Below are 15292 nucleotides of genomic sequence, written 5' to 3' on the forward strand. Positions count from 1 at the left end.
AAATGGCAGCGCCCGTACTCGACCTTGGGGTAAATTCGCGTGTTGCGCTGCAAGCGGCTCGCGAATACTGCAAAAAAACTCGCGAAACAACAAGCCGCAAAAAAATAAAATGCTCATTCGCACGAATTGGCGGCTTCCGCGGTCGGTTTCGCACAACGCCGCGCCCCGCGAATAGCGCGAAAAAAACCGAAAAACGATTTCAGCAAAAGCAATGAGCAGGTGCAAAAGGTCAACCTCATGATTTGTAACGATTCTTTGTAGTGCTTCCTGAGGGGGCCCTCCAGAATTCAGTTGCCTGCTTGCAACTATTGTGTGACCCTGCTCTGACCTTAACTGTATGCCACAAAGGTCCTGATTTACAGCTAAAGGAGCAGACAAGCAGGTGCCAGGCTGGAACTTGAAATTCTTTCAGTGACACATTAATTAGCCCCTAATTCATTATTGTCAGTTGGGGCAGGGCAGGTGTTGTTAATAAACTAACCCCAAATTAATTCATGTCAGTTCAAGCAGGGCAGGTGGGCTTGCTTTCCCCCCCCATCTTCTACAGTGATGATGAACCAGAGGGTGGCATTGATGTAACAGAGGGTGGCATGGGTCAAAGAGAGGGTGCCAGTGGTGAAACAGAGGGTGCTGGGAGGCTGTGATGATGAACCAGACGTAGAAACAACATAGTCCCGACCGTTGCGAGCCGACAAGTAAGTTCGCAATTGCGAACTAGTACCAAATCCTCGCGAACTGGCAGAAACAATTGCGAACACGGGAATTCGCGGATTTTGCGGATTGCGAGTTCGCAAATCCGCAAAATTCGCGAACGCGAGATCCGCAAAATTCGCCCATGGTTAGTGACCAGGTCAGGGGGGACACCCTGAACCTGACACTCCAACCTAGGGTCTAAACCCTCAGGCTGCACCGGGGTCAGAGGCGAGGACTCCCTCGCTCTGCACCCCATTTCAGAGCACTGCATCCTCCCATCTGAAGGGGTAGCCCTAGAAGCTACCTCAGTCAGGACACTGATTACAGTTGCCCCTTCCTCCAGGTTAGACAACACCTGATCCTGGATTCCCAACCCAGGGACTAAACCCTGCGGTTTATCACTTACCTGCCAAACCAGGACTTCATTGGGAGCACGCATGCCCCCCTGAGGGTAACACATAACTCATGTGTTGTGTGATAGTCTGCCTGGTGCAGATCTCCCAGCCCCTGTCCATCTGACAGTGCGTGAAGATCCCCCAGGACAGAAGTGGTGTCACCATGGTCTTTCACTGGTGACGCAACCCTTCTGGCTGGCCCCTGACCCACTGGTTCCTCCACTGGGGACTCTGTCCCCCCTAACCCCTCTGTCTGGACTTCTGTACCCTCCACTTAGGAGCGACACTGCCAGACACCAAAACTAATGGAGGCCTGCTTACAGACTCTCCCAGTTCGCCAGACACTAGGGGATCAATCTCAACGGGTGACCCATAAGGACACCCTAGGCTCCCCACCTGGTGTTCCCTTAAAGAACCATCCAGGCTTGAAGAATGGGTTTCGGGTACCTTGGGACACGCAGGCTCACACTCACTCCTTCTCCACTAAGACAGGACATGAGCCCCTACACCCTTCCCACTATACTGGGACCTAGCTGGATTACAATGAACCACTTCCACCACTCTGGGTTGGAAAATACCTGAGCCACTCCCCACATGGTCATTTCCCAATGCCTCTCCAGACCCTCTGGAATCCAACAAAAGGTCTGCCTCCAATGTGAGCTCCCTGGGGTCAGAGAACTCACTCTCTAACAGGTGTTGGCATAGCACTGGAAAACAGGGGCTTAGAATCTGCTCTCCCACATTTGGATCACACAGCCCCAAACAGGGGTTAATCAAACTATCCTTCACCTCACCATTTAGTGCCTCGCACATGTACTCCACACCACTCACCTGAGATTGGCGAGACAGTATCTGACTGTCTCTGTCATTCAACCTACACTCTTCTGGGCGGTCTTCACACTCACATACCAGGACTTCAACCTTGGTGGAACCCCTCTCACTGCACCTCTCATCTAGAGTCAGTAGAGTGTCCCTCCCACCACTAGGACCATGAACCTCTGCACCAGTTACCCTATTCTCCTCAGGGACGCTGCGCACTACTGGAGCTACCTCATGTCCTTGAACCTCCTGGTGTATGTTAACCCCCTCCTTCAAGTCAGGTGCCACATCTCTGGGTGTATGTACTGCTCCCTCAGCACAAGATAACTCAATTTTGCTGCCACCATCTGAGGTGGACTCCAACTCAGCAAAGCTCACTTTCTGAGCTGCCCAAATATCTTCTTCTTGGGTTAAGGCCCTCTGAGCCTCATTAATCTCTCCCAGCTCTTCATCAATTACTCTCATCTTCTGCTCATGAGCCAGAAGCCAGCTATCTTTTTCTATTTCTCCCTCACTTTCAGGGAATTCCTCCTTCTCAGACTCAACTGGTAGTGTTGCCTTCCATCTGGGTAACTGATACTGAAATGTAAATGTGTTTGTAATGTGTTTCTAGTTATATAGCGCCTTCTACCCAGAGGTCTCGTAGCGCTGTATTCATACCGCCGTGGAACCCTTCCTGGTTTTCCTGTGAGATGTCCACTCCTGGGCACCCCCAAGGTGAAGCCAGGCATCCAAGCGCTGCTGGGGGCGTTGTGGAGATTAAGCAAGCTATTGCCCAGAGTCACAGAGTGGGACCCATAATTAGACTAGGCACCAAGGCGAGAATTATCAGGTCCTGGGATATTGAGTCCAAGAGCTGCCGAGGCAGGAATTGAACCCTGATCCCGAGCTAGTCCTCTGCATCAGTGTCTGCGACTCTAACCATTGAGCCACGCTTCTCCACAAAATAGGGATGTCTCTAGAATCTCCCTGGACCTTCTCTTCATAGGCAGCCCCCTTTCCTTGCAAAACACACGTAACTCCTTCATTGTGTAGACAAACATGTGCCAGAAGTTGAGTTCCATTTTGCAACAACTAACCAGAGCCATAGTATCAAAACTACCTTCAAGAGAATACCATAAAACTGAAAAAACAGTATGTGGTTGCGTTTGGTCTGCACTCACTAGTAGTGTTCACCAATCACTGTACATAAGTCACAAATGCAAGTCCAGAATCTCACCACTGCCACCAATGTTAGATTTGGGGGTCTCTAGTTGGCACAGGTAGGTAGTTGTGACAAATAGGGACCCTTGCTGCTACTCAGGGTAAGGGGGTACACTCCTAAAATAACCCTTGCTCACCACCTTGGTAGCTTGGCACGAGCAGACAAGCATTTGTGACCACATACAGTAATCCAATGACAACACTACAAATGTACACCACACAAGGTTTATATAAAAAATAAGTATTCTTTATATAGACTTAACACAAGACCATTAAACGACAGAAATCCACAATACTATACTTAAAAATTGTAGTATTAGCTTAGATCTTAAGATGCAACAATATGCGTCAATGTACCTTACGATGCGTTGCGCTTTCACAACAAGTAATGTTGCAGCGATGGAAATGCGGCAAAGTTCTGGTGCAAAGAAACAAAGACGTGAGGATCTTCCAGATGCGGCACTCTTCTCCGATGATGCGAGAAGTCTTGATTCGATGCATCAGCTGCAGCGGCTACGCCCTTGTTCAGCGATGCGACGGCAACAGCTTCAGCTGCAACACTCTTCTCTGAAGCTTGAGAAAAGCTTCTGCACGATGCGACAACTACCGCAGCGACATCCTTGTTCAGAAATGCGACGGCAGCAGCTCTGACGGCGGCACGCTTCTCCGGGGTTTCGAGGCGCTTTTCATGATGCGGTGCAATACGACAGCTACAGCGGTGACATCCACGATGCGACGGCAGCAGCAGTGACGGAGACACGCTTCTTTCTTGTTGAGAGACACTTCTCTCAATGCGGTGCAATACGACAGCTACAGCTGCAACACCCTCCTTCTGAGTTGCGACAGCAGCAGCAGCGACTGTGACACACTTCCTCTTCGTTGCGAGACGCTTCTCTCGATGCGGTGCAATAAGACAGCTACAACGGTGACACCCTTGTTCAGAGATGCGACCGCAGCAGCAGCGACGGCGACATGCTTCTTCCTTGTTGAGTCACACTTCCAGCTCCTTGCGACACGCAGTCCCTCAGAAGGCCCAAAAACGGCAGCAGGCACTTCCAAAGAACTCTGGGGAGCTGGGGGTTGAAGTCTGTTGTCCCTATGATTTCAGCAGGAGGCAAACTCTTTTCCAAGCCCTTGGACATCCTTCTAAAGTTGAAAGTAAAGCACACAATGTTCTTTCTCCTCTCCTTGGCAGTCAGGCAACCACTGCAGGCCAATCCTCTAAGCAGCACTTCAGCCTAGGAAAAGTCTCTCCTCGGTTTCTTCAGGTTCCTCTCCTCAGCAGAGGTTTCTTCTTGTAGTCCAAAAGTTATCTAATTTCTTGAGATCAGGGTCCCAATATTTATACAGCAAGATCCTTTGTCCTCTGAGGGCAGAGGGGTCTTTGCCTAGTCCAAACCAGTTCTGAAGCACTCTGTTTACATGACTCCTTCTTTCCTTTCACAGTGCAGGGCAGAAACATCAGACGCCCCACAGAAGGTGGAGCCAGCATTGTGGAGGAAAAGCTTAGCCCTGGAGCACTTTGTTTACATCATTCCTTCTCATCTTTCACTGTGCAGGGCAGAGACATCAGACACCCCACAGGAGGTGGGGCCAGCATTGTGGAGGGAAAGCACAGCCCTGGAGCACTTTGTTGACATGATTCCTTCTCTCCTTTCACAGTGCAGGGCAGAGACATCAGACGCACCACAGGGGGTGGAGCCAGCACTGAGGGGGGCAGGCACAGTCCTATTCAGGTCCCAGGTGCAACTTCTCCCTCCCATCCAGATGCAGATCTCTCTATTCACCACTGGGCGGACTCACCCTGTCTCCTGGAATCCCCCAGCTCTGTAACTCAAACTCCAGACAAGGAATACACAACCCAGCAGAGGCAGGCATAGATAGTAAGACAAGAAAATACGTATTTTCCAAAAGTGGCATTTTCAAACACAGAATGTTAAAACCAACTTAACTAAAAGATGTATTTTATCATTCTGAGTTCAGGCATACTAAACCCGAATTTCCACCATGTTCCCTGAGTCAGTTAAGATTATGAAATGTAATACTCTAACTGCCCATGCTGGCATATGGAGAACATTTAGCCTTGCAATAGTGAAAAATGAAAATGGCTGTAATTCACTGTCAGGACATGCCACACACACCAGGGCATGTCCTACCTTATACTTACAATGCACGCTGCCCTTGGGCCTACCATTGGGTTGTCTGATATGAAGAAAATGGAAGGTTTAGGGACTGGCAAGTGGGTGCACTTGCCCAGTCAACATGGCAGTACCATACTGCACACAAGCAGACCTGAGACACACTTTTACAAGCTGCTTCTGCGGGTGGCACAACCAGTGCTGCAAACCCACTAGCAGTATTTGGTTTACAAGCCCTGCGCAAATGCAGTGCACTGTACTAGGGTCTGACAGGTAAACCAAATCACATAATCATGGAATCACTAATCCATACATCAATTTATAATAGGGAGAGCATATGCAGTTTAGCACTGATCAACAGTGGTAAAGTGCCCAGTCATAAAATAGTCAACAACAGGTCAGAAAAAATATAGGAGGAAAGCAAAAAGTTCAGGGATGACCCTGCAAAAGGGGCCAAGTCCAACACACCTGCTTTAAGTCAGTGGTAATTAGCGACTCTTAAATACAGAAAATTCAAAAATTCGGTAGTACCGATTTTTGGTACATCGCATTTGCGAATAAATAAGGATTTCCTATTTACCGATTCGCTATTTAGGGGTTTTGGTGTCTGCTAATTGCTAAATAAGGTAACTGGTTTCCCTTATTTTTACTGATTCCTTATTTGCGATGACGTTCGGTGTTACCTACATCGCACATGGCTAAATAATTAATTTCGGTGTTACCGACTTGTATTTAGCCACCTACATCTATCCCATTTTGTAAACATCAAAATTATAAATCACAAAACAACCTGGTTTTGCAAGGTCACCTACACTTTTGGTCCTAGGCTCGGCAGCCATATAGCGAAACCTACCAAACTCAAGACATATCTGAAAACTAGAAACCCGGGGGTGTCCATGGTGGTGTGACTTATATGGATCCCTCAACATTTTCTTACCCAGAATTCCCTGCAGACCTCAAATTTAGATAAACAAATCAAGTGTTCCTCACATTTCTGCATGAGATCACTGCACAGATAGACATTTACTACCACCCCACACTCCCCTCAGTCTCCACTTGGACCGTTTTCGGCCCTGGGGAACACCACCTTCCCAGGCCAGCCTATGCAAATTGAATCAAGGGGGGCCATGTGGTCCTCCCTATGGGAACCATTATTGTCCAAAGGGACCAACACCCACCAGGGCCAGCTCCCTATGTCCTGAAGTGCCCACCCTCAGGACAGAATTGTTTGTTTGTTCTTGGTGGGAACTATGACATCTTCTGCCACGCAAGAGCAAGCAGTAAGTCCTCTCCCAGTAGGCAGAGGCAGGAAAATTGCTCCCAGCCTCTGGGAGCTGACTTTGCATCTGTTCCCTGGCATGCAGTCAAATGGACATGAAAACAGATTAAAAAATTGCTCACACACTTGGACCCTAAGGTAACTATAACTTACGCCCTCGCCATGCACTGCTATTTACCTCACATATTACATCAGGAATGACATCCTTTATGACAGCATTCATAATATAACTGCAAGATTTGCAATTAATCTTCTCTTGAAAGACAGACAGACTGGACCGTGGCATCGATGTTGTACTTGTGTTGGGCAAGAGGATCCCGACAAACCAACCAATTCATCGTGACATGGGCCAAAGAAGGATCTCTCTTACGGAATTGCAGAGTGAAGATTTATTGGGATAGATAAGGTTGAGCATATTGTGTTACAAAAGGTGTATGTTTGATCGACCATTGACTATAACACACTTGTCATATTGTAGATGGGACAACCGCTAAGTTTGTCCTGGACTACTCTGTCAGCCAGATTAAAAAAAAAAAAAAAGTTGTAAGTGCTCAGACATATGATTATAATTATTGGCCAAAGGTAATTGTAGAGTCATTAAACTCTGAGCTGTAATTTATACGTTTCTAGGTACCTAGCGCTGTAGTTCATAGGGCAGATACTCCCTACGAAAATATCTTAACATAAAATAGTAGACAGACATGGTGTGATAGCATACTGTCCCTAAAATATGCAAAGAACAGTAGACAGTATTTTTCGTTTGACTTTGTGTTGGCTAACGTTTACAGTACAGGGGGCAAATATTGCCCAGGGATGGAACATTGCAAATGAAAATCCCTAAACATTCAGGAAATAAACTGTAATTGCATATTCAAATTATGTAATTTTATTTCTGGAATTTCTGGGAAGGTAAGTGAGCAATTGTATTTCTGTTATAGATTATCTTAATATCATCTTTGCATTGATGCCAAACTAATGAGTTTAATCAGCAAAAGTGAATTAATAATGAGTTTCCTTGAACAAATATCTTTCTATATATTCCATCTGCAGTGTTTGTTAGAATAGGATTACTTTTCTAGGAACTAACAGACTTTCTCTAATCTTTATCAATAATAAAAGTGTCATTAATATTAAAGACCGGGTGAGCATCTATAGTGGGAGCCTTGCATTGCAGCTATTTTATAAAGAGGTATCTTGAATACAAATTCTGCTCTGCGTGAGAATCTGACACATACATGTGCTATAATGAAAAGAAACAAAACTGGGTTCCATCTTTGTGTCTCAAATAAAACAATGGTTTATGCTTGAAAGATGAAGTCAAATTGAATCAAATAAATGTGGGCCTTATCAGTGAATCTGATAGCTAACAAGGGGCTCATGATATAATTGCCAATGTTTCAGATTGGTTATGTGTGACATTTCTATGATTTTAGTGTGCATATGCTTGACATTTCACTGCCAATAAGTGACATTGTTAGTGACGTCATTATGGTTAAAACTAAACAATAATGTCCATGTAAACAAATAAATGTAACAAATTACCCACGAAAACTCTGAAAAGCCCAAAACTGTTCTAAAACCCCTGAAATGGAAAGCCACTAACCACAACGTCTGACCTTCGAACAGAGCAGAGCTCGAAAAATGTAAAAAATATTACCTAAGCAGCAGGTCATGTAAAATCAATAATTTTTTCGGCCTTTAAAGAGTAAGATATATTTTTTCTTTTATGTGGAAATAAAGTAGTTTGGTCATTGTCAAACTTAAACTAGGAACACAAATTTCATTGTCTTGTGAACAATAGTAGAAAGTAACACGATTTTCTTTAAAAAAAAAAAGATAAAGTGTGAGAGGGTATGTTCAGACGTGAGTCCCTTGCTCACTTTGCCACTGGATTCAAGCAAGCCGGGCTGAAGACGGCTGGAATGCTAGAAACCGGTCCTTACAGCCTGATTCATCATAGTGCCGTTTTGCGAGTTTGAAATAGCGAATCATAAGGAACCGCTATTCCAGACTCGCAAAACGGCATTCATGTAGGAATCGCAAAAACAAAAGTGATTCCTACATATTCCTTATTTGCGATTAGCAAATTGCTAATCGCAAATAAGGAATAACTCCCCATTCATTCCTATGGGCCAAAAGGCCCATAGGAATGAATGGGGAGTATTCCTTATTTGCGATTAGCAATTTGCTAATCGCAAATAAGGATGCGATTTAAAGGGTGCCAGGGGTGTCCAAAGGACACCCTGTAGCACCCCTTAAAAGTAAATACAAACAGGTGTTGCGCACACACATGTCAAAAGGACATGTGTGTGTGCAACATGAAACTTAGAAAAATGCTTTTAAAAGCATTTTTCTAAGTTTTCGCTATTTACTACGAGGTTTGACCTCGCGGTAAATAGCGGGACGAAATTGCGAATTCGCAATTTTAAAATGGATGATGAATTGCATTTAAGGAATCTCAAATTGAGATTCCTTAAATGTAATTCATCTTAAAATAGCGAAATCGCTATTACCGATTTTTGCATTTGGGATGATGAATCCCAAATGCAAAAATAGAGCTCGCAAAGGGCCGGATTCTCAGAATCTGGCCCTTTGCGAGCCCATTTCGGCTTGATGAATCAGGCTATTAGAAGCTTGTTTCCGGTCCAGGGAAGACATGGCTTGGCAGTTCGGGCTGGACTGTTTCCATGAGCCACAGGGTCAGACTGATTTGCATATAGCCATGTCTTAACTGGGGTGGCAGAGTGGGCTAAAGAACGGTGATGGATTAAACCCAGATTTTTTGACTGGGTGTGAGTGTTTGATTGATTCAGATGCTCCGTCCATCACCACCCCCTTTTGTACCGCTTTTGGCCGCCATAAGTGTGGCAGGGTATGCTCAGATGTGAGACCCTTGCTCACTTTGCGACTGGATTCAAGCAAGCTGGGCTGAAGACGGCTGGAATGCCAGGAACCATTCCTCAGAAGCTTGTTTCCGGTCCAGGGAAGACATGGCTTGGCAGTTCGGGCTGGACTGTTCCCATGAGGCACAGGGTCAGACTGATTTGCATATAGCCATGTCTGAACTGGGGTGGCAGAGTGGGCTAAAGAACGGTGATGGATTAAACCCAGATCTTTTGACTGGGTGTGAGTGTTTGATTGATTCAGATGCTCCGTCCATCACCACCCCCTTTTGTACCGCTTTTAGCCGCCATAAGTGTGGCAGGGTATGCTCAGACGTGAGTCCCTTGCTCAATTAGGCACTGGGTTCAGGCAAGCCGGGCTGAAGACGGCTGGAATGCCAGAAACTGGTCCTCAGAAGATTGTTTCCGGTCCAGGGAAGACATGGCTTGGCAGTTCGAGCTGGACTGTTCCCATGAGGCACAGGGTCAGACTGATTTGCATATAGCCATGTCTGAACTGGGGTGGCAGAGTGGGCTAAAGAACGGTGATGGATTAAACCCAGATCTTTTGACTGGGTGTGAGTGTTTGATTGATTCAGATGCTCCGTCCATCACCACCCCCTTTTGTACCGCTTTTGGCCGCCATAAGTGTGGCAGGGTATGCTCTTACGTGAGTCCCTTGTTCACTTTGCCACTGGATTCAAGCAAGCCGGGCTGGAGAGGGCTGGAATGCCAGAAACCGGTCCTCGGAAGCTTTTTTCAGGTCAAGGGAAGACATGGCTTGGCAGTTCGGGCTGGACTGTTCCCATGAGGCACAGGGTCATACTGATTTGCATATAGCCATGTCTGAACTGGGGTGGCAGAGTGGGGTAAAGAACGGTGATGGATTAAACCCAGATCTTTTGACTGGGTGTGAGTGTTTGATTGATTCAGATGCTCCATCCATCACCACCCCCTTTTGTACTGCTTTTGGCTGCCATAAGTGTGGCAGGGTATGCTCAGACGTGAATCCCTTGCTCACTCTGCCACTGGATTCAAGCAAGCCGACTGAAGACGGCTGGAATGCCAGAAACCGGTCCTTGGAAGCTTGTTTCCAGTCCAGGGAAGACATGGCTTGGCAGTTCGGGCTGGACTGTTCCCATGAGGCACAGGGTCAGACTGATTTGCATTTAGCCATGTCCGAACTGGGGTGGCAGAGTGGGCTAAAGAACGGTGATGGATTAAACCCAGATCTTTTGACTAGGTGTGAGTGTTTGAATGATTCAGATGCTCTGTCCATTACCACCCCCTTTTGTACCGCTTTTGGCCACCATAAGTGTGGCAGGGTATGCTCAGACGTGAGTCCCTTGCTCACTTTGCCACTGGATTCAAGCAAGCCGGGTTGAAGACGGCTGAAATGCCAGAAACCGGTCCTCGGAAGCTTGTTTCCGGTCCAGGGAAGACATGGATTGGCAGTCCAGGCTGGACTGTTCCCATGAGGCACAGGGTCAGACTGATTTGTCAATAGCCATGTCTGATATGGGATGGCACAGTGGGCTTAAGAACGGTGATGGATTAAACCCAGATAATTTGACTGGGTATGAGTGTTTGATTGATATTCAGATGCTCCGTCCATCACCACACCCTTTTGTACCGCTTTTGGCCGCCATAAGTGTGGCAGGGTATGCTCAGACATGAATCCCTTGCTCACTTTGCCACTGGATTCAAGCAAGCCGGGCTGAAGGCGGCTGGAATTCCAGAAACCGGTCCTTGGAAGCTTGTTTCCGGTCCAGGGAAGACATGGCTTGGCAGTTCGGGCTGGACTGTTCCCATGAGGCACAGGGTCAGACTGATTTGCATATAGCCATGTCTGAACTGGGGTGGCAGAGTGGGCTAAAGAACAGTGATGGATTAAACCAAGATCTTTTGACTGGGTGTGAGTGTTTGATTGATTCAGATGGTCTGTCCGTCACCACGTCCTTTTGTACCGCTTTTGGCCACCATAAGTGTGACAGGGTTTGCTCAGACGTGAGTCCCTTGCTCACTTTGCCACTGGATTCAAGCAATCCGGGCTGAAGATGGATGGAATGCCAGAATCCGGTCCTCAGAAGCTTGTTTCCGGTCCAGGGAAGACATGGCTTGGCAGTTCGGGCTGGACTAATCTCATGAGGCACAGGGTCAGACTGATTTGCATATAGCCATGTCTGGACTGGGGTGGCAGAGTGGGCTAAAGAACGGTGATGGATTAAACCCAGATTTTTTGACTGGGTTTGAGTGTTTGATTGAATCAGATGCTCCGTCCATCACCACCCCCTTTAGTACCATTTTTGGCCACCATAAGTGTGGCAGGGTATGCTCAGACGTGATTCCCTTGCTCACTTTGCCACTGGATTCAAGCAAGCCGGGCTGAAGACGGCTGGAATGCCAGAAACCGGTCCTCGGAAGCTTGTTTCCGGTCCAGGGAAGACATGGCTTGGCAGTTCGGGCAGGACTGTTCCCATGAGGCACAGGGTCAGACTGATTTACATATAGCCATGTCTGAACTGGGGTGGCAGAGTGGGCTAAAGAACGGTGATGGATTAAACCCAGATCTTTAGACTGGGTGTGAGTGTTTGATTGATTCAGATTCTCCGTCCATCACCACCCCCTTTTGTACCGCTGAGAACCTCTATTTACCCTATTGTTATTAAAGAATATTTTTTTTTAGCCGGCCCACGATATGTCAAATGAAGGTTCAACTCGGACACATTTTCTCATATTGACATTAGCTGGGGCGGGCCGAGATGGTGCCGTATTGGATTCTTTGTGGTGAGTTCTGCACCAAACCCATCTAAAATCTTCTGTTTATCCTGCATAATTTAGGCATGGGCGAATTTTGCGAATTTGCAATTCGCGAATTTGCGGATTTTGCGAATTTGCGTATCCGCAAATTCGCGAATTTGCGAATTTGCAGATTTGCGAATTTTTTAAGTGGGGGGGTCTTCCATGCGAGTTCACATGCCTCTTGTGTGTATAAAAGTTCTGAGACCGATCAGAGCAGTAGATGAAGAGACAGACCCTCCTGGTCACAGGAACAGCAAAGGGATTGTGCTCGTGAAAGTCAAGGATGCAAGGGCCTCTATCCAGCATCACAGCTGATTTTCGTCGGTAGGTTCGGGAAGAAAGCACACCTGTCCAGCCTCGACAATGCTCACGATTGTTTTTGGGCTGAAGAATGCGACACTGAATTTGAGCTTCAACTAGTTCCAGCGACAGTGTGTGTGTTACTATGCAATCGCGCCGAAGGGCGCAGGGGTCCCCTCAGTGAGCTGTGCTGGACTGGCTTCCATGCAAGTTCACATGCCCCTTGTATGTATAAAAGGTCTGAGACCGATCAGAGCAGTAGATGAAGAGAAAGACCCTCCTGGTCACAGGAACAGCAAAGGGATTGCGCTCGTGAAAGTCAAGGATGCAAAGGCCTCTATCCAGCATCACAGCTGATTTTCGTCTGTAGATTTGGGAAGAAAGCACACCAAAGGGCATGGTGTAACTATTTTACGATGGCGCCGGCAAGCTGCCAGCGCCATCCTAAAATAGTTACAACAGGCCAGGCTTCAACTTTTGCACCCGGATCCGCCGCTCGCAAATTTGCGAATTCTCGGTAAATTCGCGGGAGTTCGCGGATCGCGAATTTACCGAAAATTCGCAAAATCCGCGAGCGGAACAGATTTTGCGCTCACCCCTACTGCATATCCACATAATCATCTGCAAGTTGCTGTCTAAACTACTACTGTTGCGGGTAAGCTCCGCCTGGTCAGCAATCAGCCCGGTGGCATTCCCTAGTTGATGCGATCGAGGCTGAACATTGTCGACCAGCTGGGCGGGCCTGGTGGCGGAACAAATTCGGCCCTATACATGCATGGGGCTGTGTGCCTGACTCACCACTGCTTGAGGTGAGGTTTCTTGGGGGACCAGAGGCACGCATTGTCTGCCAATGCTCCTGTGGTGCTCCAGGGAGGGGTGTGTGGGAGGGGGACCTGGGTCTGTTGCGTGATTTCCTGTGCTGCGAGGGCCTGGGGCCGTGATCAACCTGCAGGTCTTGGACTGCAGGGCAGAAGCTGCATGGGGTGGCCAGCTCCTGAGAGCTGGGAGCGCTCAGCCCTCCTCGACGTCACATTGGTGCCCCAGCAGACCCCTGTAGGACCTGTGCGGCAGCTGGCTTTGAGTCAGGGACTTGATGCCAGGGAAACACGGCACTGTGAACTTGCCCAGTTACTGGTACTTTCCCAGCGAGACCCTCGTCACCACAACCGAGGCCATGACTGACTGCCTGGCTGCGTTGAAGGAACTACAGCACTATTCGTCGTACCACCCGATCCAGGTGCCTGGACCTGCTGCAATTCATGAATTTCAAGGTGACAGTACGCGGACTCCCTGGAAGCACTACATGCCGCCACATGGTGCTGGCCTTTGACACATCAAATCACTATCCAGGGCCCTCTGCAGCCAGCCTAGTACGGTGAAGGATTAAACCTAGATCTTTTGACTGGGTTTGAGTGTTTGATTGGTTCAGATGCTCCGTCCATTACCACCCCCTTTTGTACCACATCATGGATACAATCACTTGGAGGTTGATGTTTAATTGGCGGCCTCCCTGGATTTAAAAAAAGCATTTGACATATTTTGCTGGTCTAATTTTTCAGATCTCTGAGGAGCGTGGAGTCTGAGCTTGGTTGGGGACCTGTTCAGAAACTGGCCTCACTGCTTGGAGGGTCTTGGTGTTCCAGACTTGGAGATATATTTTGCATTGGGCCAATTGCAGTAACCTATGCACTGGCTGGCCGGAGATGGAATGGCAGAGGGTAACATGGTTCAAGCAAGACCTGAGGGGTATGAACGTTCTGGACTGCCTGTTCTCAAAAGAGAGACCAACCAGAGGACTGGTTCTGCTCACTTGAGTTCCCAAGCTCGTTTGGAAACAATATCTACATCCTAGTCAGGCACTGACACCTTATGCACCATAGCTGCCCCTCTGGAGCGTGCCTGGTTTGAAAACTGTGCTGGAAGACCATGATCCCTTTCCATGGCTTTTTGGTTCTTTACAAAACAGTTTGATTTCTCCTGAAGAGTATTTTGCAAAATGGCGCAATAGCAGTGCCATCTAGCCTCATGCCTGTTTACTTACCCTTGGGTTTGAATATTATAGGATATTTGTAGATCAGAGTGGATATGACGCTTTATGAGAAAGGAGGATACAATTGCTATGCATGTTGCACCTCCGTATAGACATGTTTGGCCAATAAACGACATGACGGAACACTTGTGGTTTCCCTACTAGCGCTATTTCTCACACTATAGCGCTATGTATCTAGAAAAGGGTTTTGGCGTCTTTCTGTGAAACTGCGTGATCATTCTACAAGAGAGTGTCACAGAAACAGAGTGGCACTAGAGTTGTGCCGGTCCACATAATGTTTGTTTATACACTATCGGACTAAAGTACAACAGTAATCTTGAGATCCAAGTGGTCACGAGGATCTTTTACATAACATTTGGACCACAAGTGAATAACGACTTTGTCAGCCACATGTGGCAGGGAATGTGTATTTGGATGCATATAGGCATATCAGAGGAAACGGGGCATTTAACTATGTACCATATGTTTTCTCTGATTTTTATAGAGCAGTGCTTCTTCTCCCTGAGCCGCAGTCAGGTGAGGTGGGGCTCAATCCTCCTGCCAAATAGGTAAGCTTGGAGTATCAATACATCAATGAATATAGCTATATTTGATGTACTTGATGGTATCACCAATGAAGCACTAGTGAAGATGGCAATTAAGCCATACCGGGATGCTAATAGTTGTAGACACCCAATGTTTGTTTCTACCTTTTTAGATATGTAACCATTCAGCCTGAATAATGTTATTAT

The sequence above is a fragment of the Lissotriton vulgaris genome, chromosome 9, assembly GCF_964263255.1.
Source record: "Lissotriton vulgaris chromosome 9, aLisVul1.2, whole genome shotgun sequence".
In the NCBI taxonomy this organism is placed as follows: domain Eukaryota; kingdom Metazoa; phylum Chordata; class Amphibia; order Caudata; family Salamandridae; genus Lissotriton; species Lissotriton vulgaris.